The 8,472-nt window shown below is 38.9% G+C and overlaps 1 pseudogene; it reads left to right on the top strand.

The window, feature by feature from the left end:
• The first annotated feature begins 5,759 nt into the window (after window positions 1-5,759).
• Window positions 5,760-8,472, top strand: part of LOC107627851 (uncharacterized) — an 84,167-nt pseudogene continuing 81,454 nt past the window's right edge.

Raw genomic sequence — 8,472 nt, 5'->3', positions numbered from 1 at the left:
TTTCAAGAACAAAGGGAGTTTATCATAGGCTCAAAATTGGTTAGCAATGGTAGATAAAAGGGTTAAGGCCATTTGGGAAAAGTGACTATTGAAATGATGGCCTCAATCATGTAAATGCATTCATACACAAAGCAATGGACATATAGAATCAGGCAAAGCAAGGATCACAATCATAGAGAGAGAGATATGCACACAAGAATGGAAATAATGGTTAGAAGATGTAACTATGCAATAGGCTCAAAACTTTCATGCTTGTGTTCTTAGCTCAATCACTATGTTCCAAAATACATTCTTAAAGCAAGTTTACTGCAAAACTTTTTCAGAATTTTGGTAGGTCACCCAAAACACAGTTTCTTGGAAAGAAAGTTATTGTTTTGACCAAGTAACTCTATAGAAACTAACTATCATGCGAAGGGTATTTACAAGAAAAACTAACTACACATGCAATATATTAACTTCTAAGCAAAAGATAAATCCATGGGTATTGAGGGGAAGAGAGTGTTACCCATGGAGATCGGTCGAACAACCTCCCCACACTTTAGAAATTAGCACGGTCCTCCGTACTACGAATAATATGCAAGGGACGGTCGGGACCGGAACTTTCACTATCCCCTTCATCAGAGCTCCTATCACTTGGGTTTGAAGTGGATGTGAACATTTCGGGTTCCTCCATGCTAGGGGTAACACAACGCAGAAGCTTCTTGATGTAAGTATATCGGCGATGGTTGCGCTGCTCATATCTATCAAGCTTCCGGTGAAGAGCTTCTATCCTTTGATGTGTGGATCTTGATGCATTCGCATATTTGCTATTTTAACTAGTTAGTTTAGTTGGTTTTAGCTTAATTTCATTTATTATTACTAGAATAAATAAGCAATTTTGTGAATTTTCTCTACATGCCTTCATAAACCAAGAACTAGGTAAAATTTGGCATAACTCATGCAAATGATTTAAGAAGTTTATAAACAAGTTGATATAAATGATGCTCTTGAAATTCATTGCATAAGATGGCAAAACTTTGAGGAAGATTCTTTGGTTTATGTTAGGTGATGAAGAAAGAAGATGATGGAGCAAGAATTGGAGCAAGAAGGTTTGGAGATATATGAATCTTGGCAAGGAAACAGAGGAAGCACGTTGCCAACTCTGGAATGTTTGTGGACAACGCCAGGAAGCTTGAAATAGAGCAAGAAAAGAAGCTTGAAACAGAGCAAGAAGGGGAGCTTGAGAGCGTTGCCAGGCAGGGAATGAACTGGCGTGTTCATCAACAACGCCAGCAACAACGCTGGTCCCTGCAAGGTGGCTATGGAAAATGACCTTGGACATTGCCAACTTGAAGTTGAATGTGCGTGTTCCTTGGCAACGCAAGGCCAAGAAATTTAGCCAAGGAGAGCTCGAAGGCGTTGTTGCCTTGAAGTTAAAGTGGCGTGTTCATCAACAATGCCAGCAACAATGCCAAGGCTAAGAACTTGGGCCAGGGGAGGATTGGGCGTTGTCATGGGCGTGCTTGACAATAACTTCAACAACAACTCCAACTAAGACAGCCTAACATCACCTCCTTCAAGGATGAATAACTTGAGTTACAGAGATCCAATTTGAGTGCTTCTAGTTGCGTTGGAAAGCTTACATTCATAGCTTTCCAACAATATATAATAGTCCATAGTGAAGCAAGAAATGGAAGCTCGAATCAGAGTCATCTTTAGGCCCCAAAAACAAGGAAATGAGGCTGAAATTCAAGGAACCATGAATGGGCCAAGAGAGGGGGGTTGAACACGTTTCCAAGGCTAAAATGGCCTGGCGTGCTCCTTGGCAACTCCAAAAACAACGCCAGGCCAAGAAATTTGGGCTAGAAAAGTTGTTGTGCGCTTTATTCGTGGCGTGTTTGGCAAAAACGCCCAACCAAGGCAGCCTGACCTTACCCTCTTCAATGGAGCATAACTTGATCTAGAAATCTCCAAATGAGGTGATTTCAGTGGCATTGGAAAGTAGACATCAAGAGATTTCCAACCATATATCATAGCATGGGAATGGAGTTCATTTGAAGCTTCAAAAGCTGGCTTCATTTAGAACCTCAGAAACTGAGCACGTTGTTGCTGGCGTGTTTGCCAAAAACGCCTGCGATTCTGGCAGGCTGACCATATCTTCTTCAATGAAACATAACTTGAGCTACGGAGATCCAATTGAGATGCTTCTAGTTGCGTTGCAAAGTAGACATCAAGAGCTTTCCAACCATATATCATAGTCTATAGTGGAGCACAAAATTGAAGTTCAAACCAGAGGCAACTTTGGGCATCAAAACTGAGTTCAAGCAAGTGTTTGGCAACAACTTGGGCAACAACGCCCAAGCACCATGTCCTACTCCTAGGAAATTACCATGAACGTTGCCAACGTGCACCAAGGCTGGCGTGTTTGCCAATAACGCCAGGCCATTGGGCCAGAGCAATGAAAATGAGCCCTGTTTCCTCTGTTTGACAAGAATTCTTTCATGAAGCAAAATCAACGAGAGCAAGGCCCAAATTGCTAACCCAAAAGGAGAATTTTAAGGAGTTTTAGGAATAGTATAAATAGAGAATAGTTTGGTACTTTAAGGGAGGACTCTTAGACACTTTTATTTTTGACATCATATTAGTTACTTTTGCTAGTTTTTTTTTACTATGCTTTGTACTACACTCCCGATTTGGGAAGCATAGTAGGGAGGAAGTTAGTTTTCTTTGGCAATTTTGAATTTCAGTTTTCAAGAACTTTTTCTTCATTCTTCATTACTCTTCTCTATTCAATTGGAATGTTTACTTTTTCACTTGTTGTTGAATTTAGAGCTATGATTCACTAAACCCCATTTTCATTAGGGGAAGGAGCTCTGCTCATTTGAATGGGTTGATAACTTTTCTTTTCCTTCTCAATTCAAGTGGTTCATCTAAGAGGAAACTTTTGTTCTTCACAGATTTAATCACCATCGAGAGAGGGATTGAGTCTATATGAATTATGTGGTGAACTTGAGAAAGGAGCTACATAATTCAGTTTAGAGTTCATCCTTTCATGATTTCTTTGATCAATACACTTTAGGTTGGTATGTGAGATGTGACCTCCCTTAGTTGAGATTCTGGAAGTTGTGTGGCTTGGATTAGAAATTGAACTTCATCTCTTCTCATGAACAATTAGATCACGAGAGTGGCAATTGGTTGTGTTGAGAAAAATTGAGTTACCAAGAGATTGGGACTCAATTACCCACAATTTGCCATGGATACCCATGATTGAAAAGGAATTGATCAACATCAATTCATGAGAATTTGCATCTCTAATCCCTAAGGATCTCTCCATCATTAATTCTCATCTCTTTTGTTCTTTAGTTCTTTGAATACCCATTACCCAATTCCCTTTTATCTTTTTGCAATTTATCATTCTTGCCATTTACATTCTGTTTATCTATTTCTTGCAATTTACTCTTCTGCTCTTTAAAATTCTGCAACTTTTACTTTCTTGTAATTTAGTTTCCATGTCATTTAAGTTTCTTGCACTTTAAGTTTCAGTTATTCACTTTTATTTTCTTTCTCTATTTTAGTTCTTTAAATTCCTTGTCATTTAAGCTTTTGCAATTATGTTCAAAAATCACAAATCGAATGAAATCAAAATCATGTTTGCTTGACTAAATATACCATTTAACTAAAATTGATTAATCTACCAATCTCCGTGGGATCGACCTCACTCTTAGTGAGTTTTATTACTTGATACGACCCGGTATACTTGCAGGTTATACGTGAAATCTTAATTTTCGCGTATCAAGTTTTTGGCGCCTTTGCTGGGGATTGAAAAAGATTGACAATGATTAAGTGAATGGTAGTTTAGATTAAGCATTTTTTTTCTTTTCCTTGTTAAAGCCCACTTACTGTTTGATATTTTGTTTTGCTAACTTTAACTTCACTCTAGCAATAGAGTGTTTCATTTGTGTTGTTGGTTTGTGTGTTTGTGTATGTCAGAGGCAAGGAGATTTAATCCTGAAGACGAGAGAATCCTCCGAAGGTTAAGGAGAGAAGCAACAGGAAAAGGGATAATTGGTGAAGAGGATTCAGAAGAAGAAGACCAGGTCATGGAGGGCAACTCACATAACCCTGCTGAGGGAGTTGTCAACAATAACAACCCACCTCAAAGGAGAGTTCTAGCTTCTTACACTCTTCCAAATCCAAGACACTGTGGGAGCAGTATACTCGCTCCCAATGTTCATGCAAACAACTTTGAATTGAAGCCTCAGCTCATCACTCTCATGCAAAACAATTGTTCCTATGGAGGAGGCCCCCTTGAGGATCCAAATCAACACCTATCTGTCTTCCTAAGAATATGTGAAACTGTCAAGACAAATGGTGTGCATCCAGATGTTTACAAGCTGCTATTATTCCCATTTTCTTTGAGGGACAAGGCATTTCAATGGCTGGAGACATTTCCCAAAGAAAGTATCAACACTTGGGATGATCTGGTGAATAAATTCCTATCCAAGTTCTATCCGCTTCAGAGGATCATTAGGTTGAAAACGGAGGTGCAAACGTTCACTCAAATGGATGGGGAATCATTGTATGAGGCATGGGAAAGATACAAAGCTCTGATTAGGAAATGTCCACCTGAGATGTTCAGTGAATGGGATAAACTTCAAAATTTCTATGAAGGGTTGACTCAAAAATCTCAAGAGTCCTTGGATTACTCTACAGGAGGCTCGCTACAATTGATGAATACAGCCAAAGAAGCTCAGAATCTCATAGACATGGTGACAAATAACAAATACTTCTTTGCTCATCAGAGGCAACGCCAACCTATTCAAAAGAAGGGTGTGTTGGAACTAGAAGGAGTGGACACAATCTTGGCACAGAACAAGTTGATGCACCAACAAATCCAACAACAAATGGAAATGATGGCTAAGAGAATAGATGGCCTCCAACTAGCTTCAGTGAACACAACAAATCAAGCTTCAATTGAATGGGGACAAAATGAAGCGAGCAATGTTGAGCAGCAACAAGAACAGGTTCAATATATGCATAATACATCAAATCCTTCTCAAAATGATTTCCATGGTGACACATACAACTCATCTTGGAGGAATCACCCCAACTTGAGATGGGGTGACAATCAAAATGCATGGCAGAGAAACGACAATTCCAACAACTCCCGCAACACAAACAACCAAAATCATTCACCCAGTAACACTAACCAATACAAAAACTCACAAAACACATATCATCCACCTCATAACAACTCACAAACTCACCAAAATAACTTTTCCACACTTCCATTCAACTCACAAAATAACCACCTCAATGCTCCAAACAACCTCGACCAGCAACCATCACCTACCATACAACCGCATCCAGACTCTCAGAGGATCTCTAACTTAGAGATGTTAATGGAAAAACTCATCAAGACTCAAGAGATGGCAAGACAAGATCAAGCCCTGACACTCAAAAACCAAGATGCATCTATGAAAAATCTTGAAAGACAAATGGGACAAATGGCTAAACATATCACAGAGATAGGTGAGAAGCGAGCACTCCCTAGTACCACTGAAGACAACCGAAGGGACACAAGAAAAGCCATAAAATAGGAGGAGTGTAAAGCAATCACCCTGAGAAGTGGTAAGAAGGTGGAGACAGAAGCCATCACTCAGGAAGAGCACAACAAAGAAGGCTTAAAAGAAGAGGTGAAGGAGCAAAAGTAGGAGCAAAAAACCTCTACACAAAGTGATAAGTCAACTAAGAAAGAGGCAGTGAGAGCATATCAACCAATGCTACCATATCCTCAAATATTCAAGGAAGAGAACAAAGAGAAGCAATACTCCAAATTCCTGGAGATATTCAAGACACTGCACATCAATATCCCCTTCATAGAAGCACTTGAACAAATGCCATTGTATGCAAAGTTCATGAAGGAATTATTAACAAAGAAAAGATCCTTGAAGGAGGGACAAATAGTTGTAATGACTACGGAGTGTAGTGCCATCATCCAGAAGGGATTACCAAGGAAGAGGAAAGACCCAGGGAGCTTCCATATCCCCTGCACCATAGGCAACATGACAATTGAGAAAGCATTTTGTGATCTTGGTGCAAGCATCAACTTAATGCCTCCATCCCTGATGAAGAAGCTTCAGATTCATGAATTGAGACCCACAAAAATAGCACTTCAAATGGCGGACAAATTCATTCAGCAAGCACTTGGTGTTGTGGAGAATGTATTAGTAAAGGTGGACAAATTTTTCCTCCCAGCTGACTTCGTCATCCTAGACATGGAGGAAGATGACAACACTCCCATTATCCTAGGGAGACTTTTCTTAGCTACTTCCAGGGCATTGATAGATGTTGAAAAAGGAGAATTGATGCTAAGGGTGCATGAAGAGCATATAGTGTTCCATGTCTTTAAGAATTTGCAAGATTCCACCCAAGAGGAAGAGTGTATGAAGATTGATTCCATAGATCTAAACTTGAAAGAGGCACCTCATGAAACACTTCTAATGCACCTAAGCTCATGTTGGAAAAGAAAGGAAGAGGTAGAAGTGGTGCAACAAACTCAAAGAATAGAGGAGAAGCTACAACCAAAGCCTGCATTTGGGATTCTCAGCAAGGACATTCCAAAAATTGAGGCTTCAAAACATGAACTACCTCCTGAAAAAGAAAAGAGTCCCAAGAAGAAAGTGCCAAGAGGATGGAGAAACAAGAAAATCTCCACTGAAGGCTTCTCACCAGGGGATAAAGTGATGCTAACTTACCAACCAATGAAAACATCTCCACACTTTTCTGGATATTACACAGTGAACAAAATCTTCTCACATGAATATGTGGAAATCATCAAGAGAGGCACTGGAAGGAAGCTCACGGTGAGAGGGGAAGGATTAAGGCACTATGATCATCATCCTCCCTAAAGAGGGACAACCGTCAAGCTAATGACGATAAAGAAGCGCTTGTTGAGAGGCAACCCAACCTGAGGTAGTTTTCTTTTCATAGCTAGTTTAATAAAAAGGTTAATTAGCTTTATCCATATTGCAAGAAGCTAAGTTTGGTGTTGCACACCAAAACAATATAAGGGAGAATGAAGAATTATAAGTTTGGTGTTCCACCAAAATCTCATCATAAAACACATTCTCACCTTCTGCATAATGCTAGCTTCAAGTATTTAGATAAACTAGTTAACTATTTTACTGTTTCCTAGTTTTTAGTTCTAGTACCTTTGGCAAAGAAAAAGAGTTCCACATATGGTTGATTTGATGCATGAGAACCATTGGCAAGGTACTAAGTTTGGTGTTCCCACACCAAAGTAAGTTCAAAATCTCACAAATAATTCATGCATGCTAACCATTTTTTTAAGTGCTTGGGGACAAGCAACTTTCAAAGTTCATTGTAGGCAGTCACTTCAATCTTGGGAAGGATTAAGCATCATCAATCAAAGAGGCAAAGAAGGATGTAAAGACCAACAATGATGATGATAAGGAGTAAAGCAAGTGAACTCCAAAAGGTTGTATCATTAAGTGATTGTCTTTTAATTAAAACTGTTATGATTGAAAGTGATATTGTACCCCTGTTTATCTGCTTAGTATGACTTCTTTGTAGTTTAATAACTAAGATGTTTGATATATCATAACACCATACTCTTGAAATTGCTTACACTCAAGATCCATAAATTGCAAACAGAGAACAGTTCTTTGAAAAGAATGATTGAGGAGTCAAAAATTTATTTTGAGGCAAGCAAAAGATTAAGAGAAGTGGTGGTTCTAGTTGTATGATTGTGTATTGAGGTTGCATGTTTGTGAAAACCTGCATGGGAGCTCATAGGCAGGAAATAGAGTTCAAAGAAGTATTGTAGAGATTCTCAAATATCTTTTGATCCAAGAAGCAGCAAAAGAAAACAAAAAAAAAAGAACATGGCAAAAGGCTCTGAGCATCAATTACTAAGAAGAAAAAGAAAGAAATAAGAACTCAAAGAGTTATTATCCTAGTTAAATGCTTGTGGTAGAATTGTGTCAAAGAGAGAGGCTTGAGCAAGTAAATCCTAAGGGGTGCTTCAACACCTAATACCTTAAACCAACTGGTTTGGGCGTATTGATTGAAAGCTTATCTAAAGGGCCGCTTTGAGACATGACACTTAGAGTCAAGGCCAAGACACAAAAAACTATAAGCTGCTTCAAGGTGATTACCTATAGAGAGATTTCCATGATATCATTTGAATGAAAGTCCTAAGACCTAAGACTTCTAAAATGTAGGGACTAATAAGCACTGGAATCCTTACATGAGCATATAATTCAGAGTTCACCCCACTATCACTTAATCACTTCACTCACCAAGGCATTACAAGCTACTCCTCAACTTGTTCCGATTAAAAGAAACCTTTGTGCATAGTTCTTTTCTTGCTTGAGGACAAGCAAGGTTTAAGTTTGGTGTTGTGATGCATTCGCATATTTGCTATTTTAACTAGTTAGTTTAGTTGGTTTTAGCTTAATTTCATTTATT

Source organism: Arachis ipaensis, chromosome B7 (genome assembly GCF_059453495.1).
Source record: "Arachis ipaensis isolate K30076 ecotype BB chromosome B7, ASM5945349v1, whole genome shotgun sequence".
In the NCBI taxonomy this organism is placed as follows: domain Eukaryota; kingdom Viridiplantae; phylum Streptophyta; class Magnoliopsida; order Fabales; family Fabaceae; genus Arachis; species Arachis ipaensis.
The sequence above is the reverse complement of the archived record's forward strand: the minus strand, read 5'-3'. Positions and strand labels throughout refer to the sequence as shown.